The 17,552-nt window shown below is 43.1% G+C and overlaps 1 protein-coding gene across 1 annotated transcript in view; it reads left to right on the forward strand.

Annotated features, from left to right (window-relative positions):
- Window positions 1-3,897: 3,897 nt before the first annotated feature.
- The window catches only part of LOC311104662 (ETS-related transcription factor Elf-1-like), a 58,274-nt gene continuing 44,619 nt past the window's right edge, over window positions 3,898-17,552 (forward strand). The window contains exon 1 of the mRNA XM_084146533.1: window positions 3,898-4,109. The gene's annotated coding sequence lies outside the window, so the exon portion shown is untranslated. The remainder of the gene's footprint in view (window positions 4,110-17,552) is intronic.

A 17,552-nucleotide genomic window follows, 5' to 3' on the forward strand; every position in this document is an offset into this window, starting at 1 on the left:
GCTGCTATCTCAGCCCTGTTAGCCCTGGCTGAGGACTTTCCTAGGCTATGTCCCAAATGGCACTATATTCCCTATTTAGTGCACTACTTTTGACCAGGGCCCAAAGAGGACACACCCCTCCAGCTCTGAGTCACTCAGGGAACGGCCATCAGCTGACCTCGGAGCTGCACAAACAGCACTGCCTATCCTTCACAAAGGCTTCACATCTCAGGCCTTCAAGATTTGGCTTATTTTTGGTCTTCAATCAGGCCCTTGACTCAGTACTGAGCTGAGATAAGATGTACTGTACTCCACCGGCCTGGGTACACATCCAACACGGCCGCTGGAACTGTGCTGGAAAGGACTGGACAATGTGAAAATAAAATGTCAGAGCCAGGGTGTACCACACATAGCTGTGTTAGCTGAAGTTATTTGGTAGTGAGTGCCTATATGTGCAAGGCATTTGCTAATGTCTAGATAAGCTATGTCAGCTGATTAAAGTTCAAGTGGACAAAACAAGGTCGAAAATGCACAAGACTTAGCTCTACGAAAACAGACCCAGTTTAATCTTTAACCCACATTATTGTGATTCAGGTCTTTATTTCTCTGCCCCTCCTTTGAATTATTTTGCTTGAAAGAGGGGGAAACAACTTGAAACAAACATGAGCCACACTATAGAATCTTCAGGCGAAGTGTTGCTGTGTCTGCTTTTTAAACAGGACATGCTACAGAAAATGTGGCCTTTTTGTGGCTATTCTCTGTTTTAGTTGGACTCTGATATGCAACAGCAGCAATATATGACTTAGCCGTTTTTATTTTTCGTCTATAAAGGAAAGATGTGTCTCTTCACTTAGTCAGCAGGGTCACATGGTTGAGTTCAGTTCACATCAAGGCTGCAGCTCTCTCTTACCTTCCACACTCTCCTTTTTGTGTCTTGGCTCAATGGCTGTTTCGGCATACTTTTACCCCAATGAGATCGTTTGGATTTTGAATCTTTTTGTTTCATTTGTAGCTTTTCACTCCCTATAGCCTTTTCTGTACATCACTTTTCCTCTATGGCCTTGCTGTATACATCTGTTTCAAGTCCTAGCCTTTATTATATGATTGTGCTCGTTTAGCTACTGTGCTTAAATATAAAATATGACACACATATGAAATTTCACAAGCTAATAAGAAAACACACTCCAAGAGGCTTGATATAGTGGCCCCATATCAAGCTTTAATACTTTGTTTTTCTCCAAGGCTAAAGTACAGCCAGACCCTAGATTTGGTGCAAGTAATATCGGCTTATAGCTGAACTGAGGAAAATAGCCACCAGAGACAGAGTGACATCCACCCATGAGTGCTCTGAGGTGAAGAGATGGAATGGCATAATTTCTGAGGCCTACATCCGCCGAGCTATCATCTTATTCCCTCTGCAGATAAAGGGGACTACAGTGGGGACTGCAATGGGGGATAATGTAGTCTTTGGCATGGGTGCTGGCAGAAAGTGGAACAAAATGTGCTCCTTAGTATTCATTAATGAGACTGCGGGAGAGAATAATGAAGCGCTGCTATCTGTGCCAACCATGAGCTCAGTGTCTATTGAACCTGACCTCTCATTTGTTTTCTTTTCTCTCCTTTTAACATAGATTTTTTTCAGCGAAGTCAATTATCCCGCCACCCGTTACTAGTGTGTTGCTTTGTTTTTGCAAATGACTGCACTTAACAGCCAATTAAAAAGGTGAGGTAATTTTCTGCTGTTTGAACTGGGGTCTTTGTTGTGGGGAAGTTGGAGGGAATGGAGTACTGGGATTTCTCACAGAAGTACTATAGATATCAATCAAAGCTGTAGTATCACACCCAGATACTACCAAGACTTAAGTTTGCTTGTACACTGTAATCTATATGTCAATTCATATTTGGGAAAACAATGCAACTTTCTCAATGAGAGACCTTAACCCCATCTTCTCTTAGACTTTGATAGGATCCTGGACTAGCCATCAAAAATCCTAATTGAAAAGGTTATTGTGGACCCATGGGAGAAATAATTGTGGGAAATGGTCCTTTACATGATGACACTGGCCATGTGGTCTGAATATACTGCCATTCTTCCTCTCCTCTCTGGAGAGAGCCACACAGCCAAGCTCTGAGCGAAAAATAGACGCACCATCAGACACTATTTACGGATGAATTAAAATAATAAGCATATCCACACTATTTACTGCAAAAATGTAAGCAACTTTCCACCAGGCTCCAGCCTTGGTCCTGTGATCAATTATTGTTGACACAAAGATAATTGTTTATCTTCAGGGTTTAGATAAGGGGGAATGATGATTCATTATCTCTGTTTATGTGTGTGTGTGTGTTGGTGTGTTTACATCTCTCACCATCTAACAACCCTGGGTTTTTAAAACCCTGGAGTCAGACAGTCTTAATAGACTGCTTTGACTTCTTCTGCTGAATGTGTCTGAGCTGGGGCTGTGTAGAGGACACTATTTCCAGATGCGTTGATGAATGAGGGTTGTTGAATGTATTTGTTCTGTTCGAGGCCAAGGGCAGCCCTGAAAACAATTTATCTCTCTTCTGTGCTGAAATGGTCCTCAGCTGTGCCAGCCTGACTAAAAACTGCCATTTCACTGATTGTAGCACAATGCTCTCAGATTGGGGTTAGTGAAAAGTTGACCACATCAAATGCAGCTCCTTTTACTGGAAAGATTGTAGCTGAGATGTCTCACCTATACACACACATACTCTACACGCACACACACACACACACACACACACACACACACACACACACACACACACACACACACACACACACACACACACACACACACACACACACACACACACTCTACACACACACACACACACACACACACACACACACACACACACACACACACACACACGCACACACACAGTGAATCACACACCTACATCACAGAACTACTCAACTTCCTGTTTGTCAGTCTGGTTGTTTCTGATAAAGATGCTTGTCAAGCACCAGCTATCTCAACAGGCTCATACATCAGAGCAGAGCACAGGATGAGGTGGGGGGATGGTGGGGTGTGTGTCTGTGTCTGTACGTGTGTGTACATGAGTACGGCCACTCATATGCATCAGCAGTGTATCATCCAGGTGGGTTCTAGGGGGGAGGAGGGAGGTCTATAGAACCACATGTGCTGAGACATTAGCTAAGACCAGTGGCCTGCCTCTGATGTCTAAGTGTGGTCAGGTGAGACTGCTTTGGTCTTTATAGCCCACTATTCTTGTACCTTCCAGTGAAGTCACATAAAAAGTTGGTTTTATCGGGGCCTCTATTGCCGCAAGAACCACTCCAATGGATTTACCTCTTACTGTCTCATTTGCGCTGCCTTAAAGATCTCAAAGCTCATTTCTAACGCTGCTATGAAAGCTTAAGGATGAAAATGAGCCTGTATTCTTCTCTGACCCATATTTTTACATTCAAGTGTGTCCCAGGTCTTGCGTTTGCCTTGAACCATTTTCCTTACACACCAAGACAAGACTGCTCTATGGTGCTCGGTCAAAGTCCAAGTGTCCTCGAGCGAATGCATACCAGACCAATGGTAAACTGAACTATGCATTTACAGCACCCACTTCCTCCCCAGCACTCCTCCGCAGGAAAAACATTGCTCAAGGTGTGGCTTACTGGTTGATCCGTCCCACTCTCCCCTCCCCCACCTCCATCCCCCAGCCAATCCCCAACACCTGCCGTGACTCACCTGAAAGGATTTGCATACAGGGCCCACCCTGACTCGCGATTGGCCAGGTGCAGCCACTCTGTCTGAGGGCTCCCCCACCAATGGATGTTGTGCTGTATGACTCACAGGGAGAGGCAAGTTGCTTCACTACACTTCTCCTTTTTTAAATTTCAAACAGCAGCCATTGCCTCGCTTTTTTCTCCTTTTCAGTTTTGTGGGAGAGGTAGAGGGCAGGTCAGTGTTCCACACCTTCTGTACAGCGCTGTTTCCCTCCGCTCTCTGGAGGCACTCCCTTACTTGGATTATTTTTCATCATTGCAGTTGTATCAGTTTTTCCCCCTGAGTTTTTTAAGTCACTCAGATCTGTCACGTGTTCTACTGTTAACATGGAGTCCGACACCTAAGCCCTGTGTCTTTGAGGTTAGTGACTGATGTATTTCTTTGAATTTATGTCGCTATTTTGCTTCTTTATGGGTGAATAGTTGGTTCAAACCAATTAGAGTTGTTTATATGGGTCATGAATTTACAATTTTATGTGTTCCTCATTTATTTTCCTATATTGCAAATGTGTCACGAGAAAAGTAGAAGTACGACTTGACAAATAAAAGTCAACAGCAAGAAAATGTCATGTTGATACAATTCACTGCTCAGCTTTTGTGGCATGTTTTGTATGTTTTCATACGAGACGCATTTCATAATGCACTTTTTAAAGATACCAAACAAGACATGTACCCATTGCTGTCAGTGACACATTTTTGTTAGCGGCACTAAAACTTTATCAAACACCTTTCATAAAACTGGGTCATCATTTATAGCACTATTACAGCATACTTTACGTCCTTTTATGGTTTTCCAGGACATAGTGTAGACAGACATTGAGCTCAGACTAAAAAGACATTGTTCAGATGTTAAACGGTGGATAGCCAGAATAGATTCCGACCCTATGCTTGCTTACAGCTGCACTGGGGTCGGACAGGATCCTGTTTAGATTAAAAGACTGCGGAGATGGCGTGAGATATGGCTCAGAAAGCGTACATCAATCCAGGGATGAGAAATGCATTGTACTCTGAATTGTCCCATTATCCCAACTATTATACCGAGAAGATTGAACGACTTCTAAAAAAACTAGCAGTCGTTCAATGTTCTCGGTGTAACAGTTGGAATAATGGGACGGTTCGGAGTACAACTTGGAGGACAATTTCCCATCCCTGGATTGAGATACAATTTTTCCGAGCCAAATCATGCGCCGGCTCCGCGGTCTTTTAATCTAAACAGGAAGCCTGTCCGACCCTAGTGCAGTTGTAAGCTAGCGTAGGGTTGGAATCTATTCTGGCTAAAGGGTGGATTGCGTGATGCTCAATGTTCTTGACACACCTTATATACACTTTGCATGTTGAGATATGCCAAGTAGATTCAAGAAGTGTTTTTTAAATGTATGTCTATCTAGGTTTAATTGCAATGATAGATATATTGTTTGTGAGAATGATCATTTGTATGTTTGATGTCACGTCATTGTTTGTTTTGCTTAAGAGTCATTGCCATATATGGTGCGCTTTAGCAAGGGAGTGAACCATGTTTTGCAAGCCCCCTGACCAAGCCCACATGAGAGTTTACAGTTTGTCATGGTGTAGTAAAACCTGTAATTATCTTTCATGGCAACTCTGAGTAGACCTTAGGCCATTATTCTGAAAAGGTTACGCAATCTTTTCACTGACTCTGCTTTGGTCTGGCGCTAGCCTACCACTAGAACCTTTTCTTTAAAAAAGTAATTCCTTGCTATAGATTCTAGAAGGAGCTTCTCCCCACTCCCTGCTGTTTGATTTCAGGCTTGCTTATCAGGACTTAATCAGGCCACTGGAGCCCTGCATGAATGTTGCTCATTCTGTAAGGCAGATGAGGATCAGCAGGTATTCATTGCGACTCACAGGGGATGACAAACAAGCTGGTGTTGTGCCACCATTATCTCCTATTCAGTTGTGGTAGGTTTCTGTTGCTAAAACTTGCAGCAGAGATAAAAGCATGCTTCCTGTTTCACCAGAAACATGCTCTGCACTGACAAACTGCTCATGAGCTTCAGAAATGGTCCAAACAACACATTGTGCGCAAGCCACTGAGCAAACATGGGACTGTTTAAACAACATTCATACATACAAACGGAGCCTTTATTGAAGTTGGCATTTGGAAATGTGTCTGTGATACATTCATAACAAAGTGCCCCATAGTTTTTGTTGTATAGATCCAACAGACCTCGAAAGACCCGAAATAAAGCAGTTTAACTTAATGTTGGCTCAATGATCTTCTCACATATCATTTGAGAACCTTACACCATCTTGTAGACCTGATGTTATCAAATCAGCCCTCTGTGGTTGTTGTCCTGATTCATGCAGGCTATGCCAGGCTGATGATCATGGCAACGGGACAAAACAAGGCTTCCCCCTTTCCCCTCTCTCTATCTCGCTCATGAAGAGTCCTAGTTATGAGGTCACTGTTTTGATCTAGGTCATCAGGGTCTACACCTGGAAAATGTTGCATTTAAGGAATGATTTACACACCTTTAATCCCATGAGTCAATAACCCAGTTTGAACATTGGTGAATAGCTCAGTTGTGCCCCGTAGCTATTCCGAGTTTGCATCTGACCTAACTTTCTAATCTTGCCTCGTGCCCACCCTGGCCTCTTGATTTGGCTTGTAAATGAGGCACAGTACCTGAGGTTTGGCCATGTCGTGAGACAAACACACAACACACCAGAGCAGCCCATTGTTGGCCTATTGAGGGACTGTAGAGAGGAGCCTAGTTTCTGTCACAACGGAGGGAGAGTCAGAGAGATAAAGAGAGGGAGGAACGGAGGGAAGGCAGCAGTAGTGTAGCCCCGGATAGCTCAGTTAGTAGAGCATGGCGCTTGCAACGTCAGGGTTGTGGGTTCGATTCCCACAGGGGGCCAGTATGAAAAAATAATAATTTATGCACTCACTAAGTCGCTCTGGATAAGAGTGTCTGCTAAATGACTAAAATGTAAAATGTAGTGTCAGGTTGGCTTCTCACACAATACAGAGTCAACAAGTCTTAGCCTGTAATTAGATCATTAGGCCTGGCTGAGGAGGAGGAGGGGTGGATTTAATCAACCCAGGCTTGGCATGGCTGCATATGGAACAATCGAGGGTTGGGTTTGTTCTGGTTCACATTTTCTCCTTTCACAATCCATCCTGGGGCTGGCTTTGAATGACCCGAGGGCAGCAGTTTGTTTGAGCTGTATCGCGGTTGATGGGTAAATAAGCACACGCTGTGTCATGCTCCTGGCTTGTCATTTGTGTTGCTAGACCTAAACAAAACGAACTATGCAAGATTTGGTATGCAAAACTAACTGTGCAAGAGATTTTCTTGTAGGCAGAGCGCGTTGGAGTAGGATTCTATTGCATTGACAGGCACGACTCAGGCCAGTACTTTACACAGACCAGTGCGCCATAAGTAATCAGAGCTGCAGGAGGCCTATATGCAAATAGCCATTGCCATATAAGGATCTGTGCCATTCACTATGAACTGGACTGTGTTTAGGCTACAGTATGAGTGGTCGTGAGTTTTGAGATCAAAGTGAGAGCTGCATGTAGCCACGTGTGTACATTTGTTCATATTCTTTACTAGTTAGTGAGTTATTATCCCAGTTATAGCTAAGTTCCAGTCAACAATGGGGGAGTGGTTGCTTCCAACAAGAGCACAAACCATCTTTGAAAAGCGAGTCAGGTAAATAGCTTTTTTGTCTTAAAGGGGAAGTGTTGTATTTTGAGGCGGTATTGAATAAGCTAATTAGCCAATAGGCAGAGCGTAGCATAATTTGTCTGAATCTCTGTAATAATGGTATGGGAATAATAATGCATTTTATTTTGTAAAGTGGTTTCTTGCATCAAACACAACATTTTCAGTCACCTCCTTGTCTGAAGGACAAGTGGATAAACAGGTCAATGTCAAGCCCTGCATGTTTATTTTTTCTTCAAAACTCTCATAGGCATTGAACACCACACATTGGCTGCTACTGTAGGCTGAATGAAAGAACAGCTATTTCCATGTTAAAATGTTATGGGATATGTTTTTCTCCATTGTTTTCGGTAGGCCACTCTTGGTAGGCCTACATTATGATCAAATAGCCACAGTAGCCTGCTGTGGGTACAGCCTCAGTGTAAACGCGTGCTGGAAGTTGCACAGAATTTTCACAATGTTCAAGTTTGCACTCAGCAGACCTGAAATTTGCTCAGTGCCAAAATGTTTTTGAGGGAAGTCGCTCTGGAAATGAGTGTCTGCTAAATGACTAAAATGTAAATGTTTAGGGGGTTAGGGGCTTCACACACACATCTGAGGCCTGTAACAGGTCACAATGTGCTCGAAGTTATCTGAATTCTACACCTCTGGTTTGAAACTCCCCCCAACCCCTCCTTTATTGTGGTGGATGCTGCAGGCTCTAGATAGCCAGATGAACCAGATTAAGACCCATACATGGACCCATTCAGTGTCAATAGCCTTCAACAATATATCATTTTGATGGTAAAAGTGGTATATAGTAATTTAGCGACTAAACTCAACTCCACGGTTTACGATGGAGTTGAGTGACGACTAGTGTGGTTGGACTGGAGCTCCTGTGTAATTGCATGCTTTCTTTGGGTGCTGCATGAAATCCGTAGTTGTTGATAAACTCCCACTAGTCGCCCTAAACTCCATCGTAAATCGTGGAGTTGAGTTTAGTCGGCTAACAGTAACTATGCATTTCTTACTGTTCGTGCTAAAAGTGCATGGTGGACATTGGCCACATTTGAAAGAGTTAGTACCCTGTGACTGTCTTGTGTTTCTTGCGCTGCATTGCCTGGCTGAGGGTCCTTTGTGTTGACCCAGGGGCGGATTTGCATTGCGTTTTCATACTCTATTTCCATTGAGCAACGCGCAGCTCTCCCAATGTTGCAACTGTCTGACACACACAAACATGCTGAGACTGGCAAGGAGGAACCAGAGATGTAAGCTGGGTGTCTCATTACTGGAAGCAGAAATATAGGGCAGAATTTCTGCTCGCAACGGAATTAGAAAACCTGAAAAATTAGATGATGTGATTTTCATTACAGCGACTGATGATGCTGATGTGATCTTGTTAGGCCACTGCTCTATGTGAGCTATCTATAAAACAGAGCTATATACAGGTAACTGCCAAAATAGTGGAAACACTTGAGTAAATGAGGGATACAAACTATATTGAAAGCACGTGTTTCCACACAGGTGTGATTCCTGAGTTAATTAAGCAATTAACATTCCATCATGGTTAGGGTAAAAAATGCTGGGCAGGCCATTATTTTGGCTACCATGGCTATGCCCCCATAGAATGACAATGGCCCGATCCACAGGTCTCGAGTGGTCACTGAATGGTTTGATGAGCATGAAAACGATGTAAACCATATGCCATGGCCGTCTCAGTCACCAGATCTCAAACCAATTGAACACTTATGGGAGAATCTGGAGCGGTGCCTGAGACAGCGTTTTCCTCCACCATCAACAAAACCAAATTATGGAATTTCACGTGGAAGAATGGTATCGGATCCCTCCATTAGAGTTCCAGACACTTGTAGAATCTATGCCAAGGTGCATTGAAGCTGTTCTGGCTCGTGAGGACCCAACGCCCTGTTAATACACTTTATATAGGTGTTTCCTTTATTTTGGCAGTTACCTCTATGTCACTGATCAGTTCCATCTGTCAGCTTGAGGTGACTAATTATTTAAACATGCACAGTCCATATCTTCTATATTTTCAAGTCACTGTTAATATCTGCATGATTATCATCCCTAGTTCAAATGACTTACAAAGAATCATGAGACGTTTAGGGAATGCAAGATAGTCAGTCTCACAGGCTTGTTTGGTTTGTGAACCAGGGGGATCAAGACCACATCTGACTCATGTTTGGGGGACACTCTGAGCGACACGCTCCCATCTACCTCCCTACCAAAACTCTTTGTCCTCAGCCTCGCGGGATCTTTAGCCAGCTCTATTGCCTCCCCCCATCACCAACTGCCCACCAGAGCCCCCTCTATCTCTCCCTCTCTACCTCCCTCTCTCTCTCCTTCCCTCCTACACTAGCCCTGAGGAATGGGAAGGTGCGCTCGACTCCCACCACCATGCCCCCAGGTAGCCGTTATGGTAATAAAAAAAGAGTTGTTTGTGTGGAAGATGAAGTCACACCTTCCTATTGATAACGCTCTCGGTTATGCAACATCAGGCCTGTGAGCTGAGGGGGCAGAACCTTTCCAACTCTGCGAATAGGGTTGGCAGTGTCAACAGGGTGCCTTGGGTTATAGGTACCATAGAAAGGCTAGTTACTGAAATACAATGGAAATTCAACAGAATCCATCATCTTGAAGAATATTTAGTGTCAATATTAGGATTCTTTCTTAGAAAGGACAACACATATGCTCAGTCTTGTCAAGTAAGTCAGCAGCATACTGCAGGAGTATGTTGCATGTCTTTAAAGATAAACATTATTGCAACCCACTTCCCATTAAAACCTCAATGATTCAGGAGCGCCTCTTGTTATATGTCCGTCTTGCTATGATACTGTATCTATCATGGAAACATCACATGTATGTGGGCGGCAAGAGAAATATAGTTTTTTTCTGAAATGTATAAGTTCAGCAATGATGGCTTATTCATTCAGATGAAACACGGCTATTTGCAACTTTTCTTGTTTAGTGAAGAGATGGTAGGTGGAGTATTAATGTTTCCACCAACTTCAACTGACATCTCAGAAGAGCACAGTATAATTCTGTGGCCTCTCCACATACATATACAGCATCATGTTTTTCTTTCCAGCTGCATTGGTCTGGACCCACCCTTAATGAGGTAACATGCCTCAAAAAGACATTACAGTGCTTCGACTGCAGGACACATCAAGCCTAATACTATAGATGTAGGATCTTAATTTGACCAGTATTGTCGTAGCAAAATAATCCTGCAGCAACAGGACAAAAGTAGGCCACATGAAAAGTGCAATGCTGTTAATATAACAGTGTGTAAGTGCAGATCTTCAGTGAATTTATATAAATCATGAAGCTCATCTGGATTTCCTGCGGGGCAGGAAGGACACCTGGATTCAAATGACCACCAACCAGTCATTTGAATCCAACTCTAACTTCTACTTCTTCTCCCTATAGGAGTATCGCTCACAGCTGTCTTAATTCAAACTGCCACACTGCCGCCTTCAATAGCATCTGGGCCTGCAATGCAGTGCCATGTAATACGATCAGCCATTCTGACACCGGGAGATAAGGATTTTTCATGCGGTTTTCGGAGGCTTGGCTCCCAGACAGCCCAGTTGCACTGTTGTCTGTGGCTGGACGGGAGTGAAGTGGGCCTCTGCAGTCAGTGGTGTGGAAAACTGGGCCCTGCCTTTTATGCCTTTCATGACTCCAGGAACACAGACTCCTCCTGTGTCTGCTATGCTCTGAGTCCTCACCCAGACACACGCAAGGGCCCACAGTTACGAACACTATTTCAGAACCTCTCTCCAAATGCCTAGCTCAAAGCAATGTTCATCATTAAAACTGGCCATACCTTCCATGACTCCAGCACAGAGACTGATCCTGTCTGCTATGCGTCGGACTCAGACACATGCAAGAGCCCACAATTACAGAGACAAGATCAGAACCTTTATCAAAATGCCTTGCTCGAAGCTTTAGAAGACAAGCTCAGAACCTCAGAAGCTGAGAATAATAATTTCACAGATGTGAATATAGCACCAGGCCAGCGTGGAGGACATGAGAACAGTGTGAGGTATGAAGGACAAAACCAGACAGGATGGCTGCTTGGTCTGATGTTGTGAGAATGTGGCTTCACAAGTCTTAGACAACAACCATGGTGTCATCATGAAATTACACATTTCCTGCATGTGGATTGGTCTGTATTGTGCAGTTTTGTAGGTAGTAATAGCTTGGGTCCTAAAAGATTGAAGCCAATGATGGTGATAGTTCTATAGAATGTAACAGTGGAAAAAATGTTGATAATTATGTACTCACAATTCAGTTAATTAATGAAGGAACTTCCACTGTACCCAACATTGACACAAAAAAACATGTCTAAATATAATCTGATGCCGTAAGAAGCCTGCTCATATTTCTGAGCTAGAATGTCTCCTAAAATGATCCACGCTGCCCTGGCCATATCGAAGTTCAATGTTAATGCAGTCAAAAAAAATCGCATCACAGAGGCTGGTTGGGAATGGCTGCCAGTGGATGAGTGCGAGTTGCTAGCCATTAAGCTCTCCCAAAGCAGCCTCTCTAATACAGTAATGTAGCGGAGATCAGCTTGGATCAATACAGACTGAGCTGAGATGAGAGGGAGGATGACAGGGAAGGTTGTCTGTGGCTTGGGGCATGATGTACTACAGTACCCATAATGCCTGTCTCCTTACCGATACATGGCTTGTATGTATCCAGGACAGGTTAGTACATACACACATATTGTTATTCCTTACATTATGTGCATTGGGTTTGCAATTTCTTTGTTTGTATAATTTAGGTTATTTAAGCTTTCTTTACCGTTTGTATATCAAATTGGGTTATGTTTCACTTAGACACTCTGTGAAAGTGAAATCAGTCAAGTTTTCGAGCATCAAGTACTTCAAAGCCAATATTATTTTCCTTGGCAAATTGCCAATTAACTTCGACTTGGGTGGAAACTTAAAGAGAGGCTTTGTCCCCTCTTACTCACATTTTACCTTAATCACTACCTACTCTCTCAAGTGCTGCTCATTAGTTCTGTTCCATTGACACAAAACAGTAATTTTACCTTTTTTTCCTTCAACTTGTTAAATTGAGTGTTTGAGCTTCCATCACTGTGAAGGATGGCAACATTTACATCATTATCCTCCTCTCAGAAAGATTACGTTTGGAAATGCATGCCAGTAAATTAGTTCCTCATGGAGAGTAGCTCTTTGAGGGTTGTGTGACTGAAAGACTCCTTCACGGCTCTGGGAGTGTGTGTTTGAATATTTAAAGTTTGATTCTCATCATGAAAAGTCACAGGCCCCCAGAGATTGTTGTCTGTTCCCTTTATTCAAAGTAGCCTCAGTGTGAAAGCTATCATGTTTCTTAGAAATTACAGGATCATACTCTAAAATTACACGATACTCAGACACCTTTTTGGCTATGTTGTGTGCGTATAGTGTCAAATAGGTTTCCCTCCTAGAATCATACACACTGATCACTCAGCGGTAAAGTAGGCCTACTACATTAATTTGGTTGAACAACAACATGTCGCCATTCTGCCCCTCTTATAGAACAATGCATGTCTGTCTCTATGGCCATCTCCTGCATCAATGCTGCACCTTCCCCTCTGCTATCATAAACAAATGACCTGCTTTATAAAGCCCGGCCAGCGCGGCTTCACAAATATTGACCTGTACCGGCTTGGCTCCCTCTCTCCTACCTGCACCCAGCCTCACATAATACAATGCCCTGCAGGGAAAACCACATGACAAAACGTAATCACTAGAACATGAAAAGCCACAGAAATTTGATGGATGTCCATTTTAGTAATTATATTCTATGATTTTGAGCACAATCGGTCCAAAACCACTCCCTTGCCCCTACCAACTCACGCAGACCATCTTTTTATAACAGACATACCCCTCCCCATCTCCACAACAACTTTGTCAATATGAATTGACCATGATAATTGCCCATCCAATATTATACCTAGGACTTTAGCTTCCTCAACTCGCTCAATGGTCACATCCTTTATGTACAACACTAGTTGAGGTTTAGGTCTTAAAAAATGTTTTGAACCAAATACAATGCTTTTAGTTTTAGATGTACAGTGCCTTCAGAAAGTATTCATACCCCTTGACTTATTCCACATTTTGTTGTGTTACAGCCTGAATTCGAAATCTAACAAGACAGCTTCATCTATAATGATTTTAACCAATCATCAGTCATCTGAGTCAGTACAGTACAAGTTAAGTGCCCTTTTCTAGTTGTTTGCTGAATAATAGCATCCTCTTCATCAGTTTACCAAGAACAGGCAGCAAACTGATTGGGTGGCTGTTAGAGCCAGCAAAGGGCGCTTTACTATTTTTAGGCAGTGGAATTACTATAGCTTCCTTCCACGCCTGTGGACACACACACTCCTTTAGGCTTTGGTTAAAGATATAGCAAATAGGGGTGGCAATACAGTCTGCTACCATTCTCAATAGTTTCCCATCAAGGTTGTCTATACCTGGTGGCTTATCATTATTTATGGATAACAATAGTTTTTCCACCTCTCCCACACTAACTTGACCAAATTCAAAACTGCAATCCTTCTCTTTAATTATTAGATATTTTATTTATTTATTTTATTCATCTTTTTACCATATGATGGTTCACCGTTAAATGTTGTAATTTTGCTTCTGAGTTTTTCCACTTCACTAGTAAAATAGTCATAGAAATTATTGGTAATATCGGTAATATTTGTCTTATAAATGACCCACCAACGTCAATGAACGATGAATTTAGTTTTCTGGCCATGATTTTATTTCAGGTACTCCAAAGTATTTTCCCATTGTGTTTTATGTCATTTATTCTTGTTTGGTAATATAATTTCTCCTTCTTTTTGTTAAGTTTAGTCCCAACATTTCTCAATTTACAGTATGTCAACCTATCAGCTGAGCAGCCTGACTTGTTTGCCACCACTTTTGCATAATTTATTCAATTCATCATCAATCTAGGTGTCTCCAACAGCTCTCACAGTTAGTTTGCATGAATAATTTTACAAATACTTTCAGTGCTGCATCTGGATTAACTTCCTCATACACATCAGACCAACAAACATTTTTGACATCTTCAACAAAAGAGTTCTGAGAAAACATTTCTATGATCTCTAATAAATGACTTTAGGCCCAACCTTTGGCACTTTGGCTTTCCTTGTTATTGCCACAATGTTATCGTCACTACAGCCAATAGAGACTGTCTCTTGAGAGGACAGCTAGTTGCTAACCAGTCAATGTTCAGGTCACCCAGAATATAGATCAAGCATTGCACACATATTATCCAAATACTGACTGTTAGCACTTGGTGGCCTATAGCAGCACCCCAAAAGAAGAGGCTTTAGATGAGGCAGGTGAACTTGCAACCACAAAAACAACATTTGACATGAGATCCTCTCAAAGTTTACGGTACTATGGCTCTGAAAATATACAGCAACACCTCCCCCATAGGCATTCCTGTCTTTTCTGTAGATGTTATATCCCTGAATTGCTACTGCTGTATCATCAAAGGAACTATCTGAGTACATTTCAGAGATGGCCAGAATATTAATGTTATCCGATGTCAGCAAGTTAATGATTTCATGAACCTTACTTCTAAAGCTACATATATTCATATGGGTTATTCTTAACCCTTTCCTTGGTAGCTTATCAGAGATAGACATAATATGGAGAGAAACAAATATGTGTGTGTGTGTGATGTTGGGCTGAAGCTACTGACCCTGAGTCTTGGTTCTCTCATTCCTCCCAGGCTTTTGGGAGGGAAGGTGGACAATGAGCCTGTCGTAGCGGATGTGAGCAATGTTTTCATGCTCTCTGGCAGCTTTCATAGCTGGGATAAGTTCTTTCCGCCTCTGGCACACAGCTTCAGATAAGATCTCGTTGAAAAAGATGTTAGTTCCTCTTAAGTTCTTGGCTCTCTCCAGAACAACCATCTTGTCCTTAAAACTTAGGAACTTGACCACTATCGGCCTGGGTATGTCATCTGGGCTGGTTACATGTTTTCCAGACCTGTGGGCGTGCTCCCCCTCATTCTTTGTGTGATCCATCTGCAGCTTTTCAGTGATAATTTGTCTTACTTTCTCCTCAGAGTCGGCACAGTTCTCATGTGAAGACTCTGTTATGCTGGTATTTCATTGTCTGAAGTGAGATAAGCTCATTTGAAGAAGAGATAGTGTTCTCTCAGTTGTCTAGGGTGTGAGTGGTCCTGACTGTCAGGGTTTTAGAGGGTACCAGATTTTAAGAGCTGATTTGGTGTTTGTTTAGGTTGTTTACAGACAGCTCACTATTAGTCTTAATCTCTGCTAAAGCTGCAAATAAAGTCAGTTCTAACTGAAGTGACTCACCCAAAGGAAATATGCCACAATTTCAGAACCTAATGTATGATTCTACTCAATGCAGTACTATAGATGCAGGCAGAGGTGTCATGCAAGTGATTTGTTTGAATGGGCACTGATGACCAAATTCAATGTCTTTGAATTGATTGTTTAAAAGAAACTGAAGAAATCTACAAATGGATCAAATTGAGGGGACACAGGACATGTGGTCACTTCAGTTGCCCCATGTCCTCCGTTTCAATGCCTCTGGATGCATGCAAAAAACTCCTTCACCCACAGACAAGTCCCAGTTAGCACATTTGGTTCCTTGGAAGTTGTGGGAATGTACAGTACCAGTCAAAAGTTTGGACACACCTACTCATTCCAGGGTTTTTCTTTATTTTTACTATTTTCTACATTGTAGAATAATAGTGAAGACATCAAAACTATGAAATAACACATATATAATCATGTAGTAACCAAAACAGTGTTAAACAAATCAAAATATATTTTATATGTGAGATTCTTCAAATAGCCACCCTTTGCCTTGATGACAGCAAGGGGGGGGGGGGGGGGGGATGCAAATAGTCTGGGTAGCCATTTGATTAGATGTTCAGGAGTTTTATGGCTTGGGGGTAGAAGCTGTTTAGAAGCCTCTTGGACCTAGACTTGGCGCTCCGGTACCGCTTGCCGTGGCTGGAGTCTTTGACAATTTCTAGGGCCTTCCTCCAACACCGCCTAGTGGGGCAATGCAAATAGTCTGGGTAGCCATTTCATTAGATGTTCAGGAGTCTTATGGCTTGGGAGTAGAAGCTGTTTAGAAGCCTCTTGGACCTAGACTTGGCGCTCCGGTACCGCTTGCGTGCAGTAGCAGAGAGAACAGTCTATGACTAGGGTGGCTGGAGTCTTTGACAATTTCTAGGGCCTTCCTCTGACACCGCCTGGTATAGAGGTCCTGGATGGCAGGAAGCTTGGCCCCAGTGATATACTGGGCCGTACACACTACCCTCTGTAGTGCCTTGCGGTCAGAGGCTGAGCAGTTACCATACCAGGCAATGATGCAACCAGTCAGGATGCTCTCGATGGTGCAGCTGTAGAACCTTTTGAGGATCCCATGCCAAATCTTTTCAGTCTCCTTAGGGGGAATAGTTTTTGTTGTGCCCTCTTCACAACTGTCTTGATGTGCTTGGACCATGTTAGTTTGTTGGTGATGTGGACACCAAGGAACTTGAAGCTCTCAACCTGCTCCACTACAGCCCCATCGCTGAGAATGGGGGCGTGCTCGGTCCTCTTCTTTGTCCTGTAGTCCACAATCATCTCCTTTGTCTTGATCATGTTGAGGGAGAGGTTGTTGTCCTGGCACCACACGGCCAGGTCTCTGACCTCCTCCCTACAGGCTGTCTCGCCGTTGTCGATGATCAGGCCTACCACTGTTGTGTCATCGGAAAACGTAATGATGGTGTTGGAGTCGTGCCTGGCCATGCAGTCATGAGTGAACAGGGAGTACAGGAGGGGACTGAGCACACACACCTGAGGGGCCTCCGTGTTGAGGATCAGCTTGGCGGATGTGTTGTTACCTACCCTTACCACCTGTGGCGGCCCGTCAGGAAGTCCAGGATCCAGTTGCAGAGGGAGGTGTTTAGTCCCTGGGTCCTTAGTGATGAGCTTTAAGGGCACTAAGGTGTTGAACGCTGAGCTGTAGTCAATGAATAGCATTCTCACGTTTGTGTTCCTTTTGTCCAACTGTGAAAGGGCAGTGTGGAGCGCAATAGAGATTGCATAA

The sequence above is a fragment of the Coregonus lavaretus genome (genome assembly GCF_964263955.1).
Source record: "Coregonus lavaretus genome assembly, chromosome: 29".
Taxonomy (NCBI): domain Eukaryota; kingdom Metazoa; phylum Chordata; class Actinopteri; order Salmoniformes; family Salmonidae; genus Coregonus; species Coregonus lavaretus.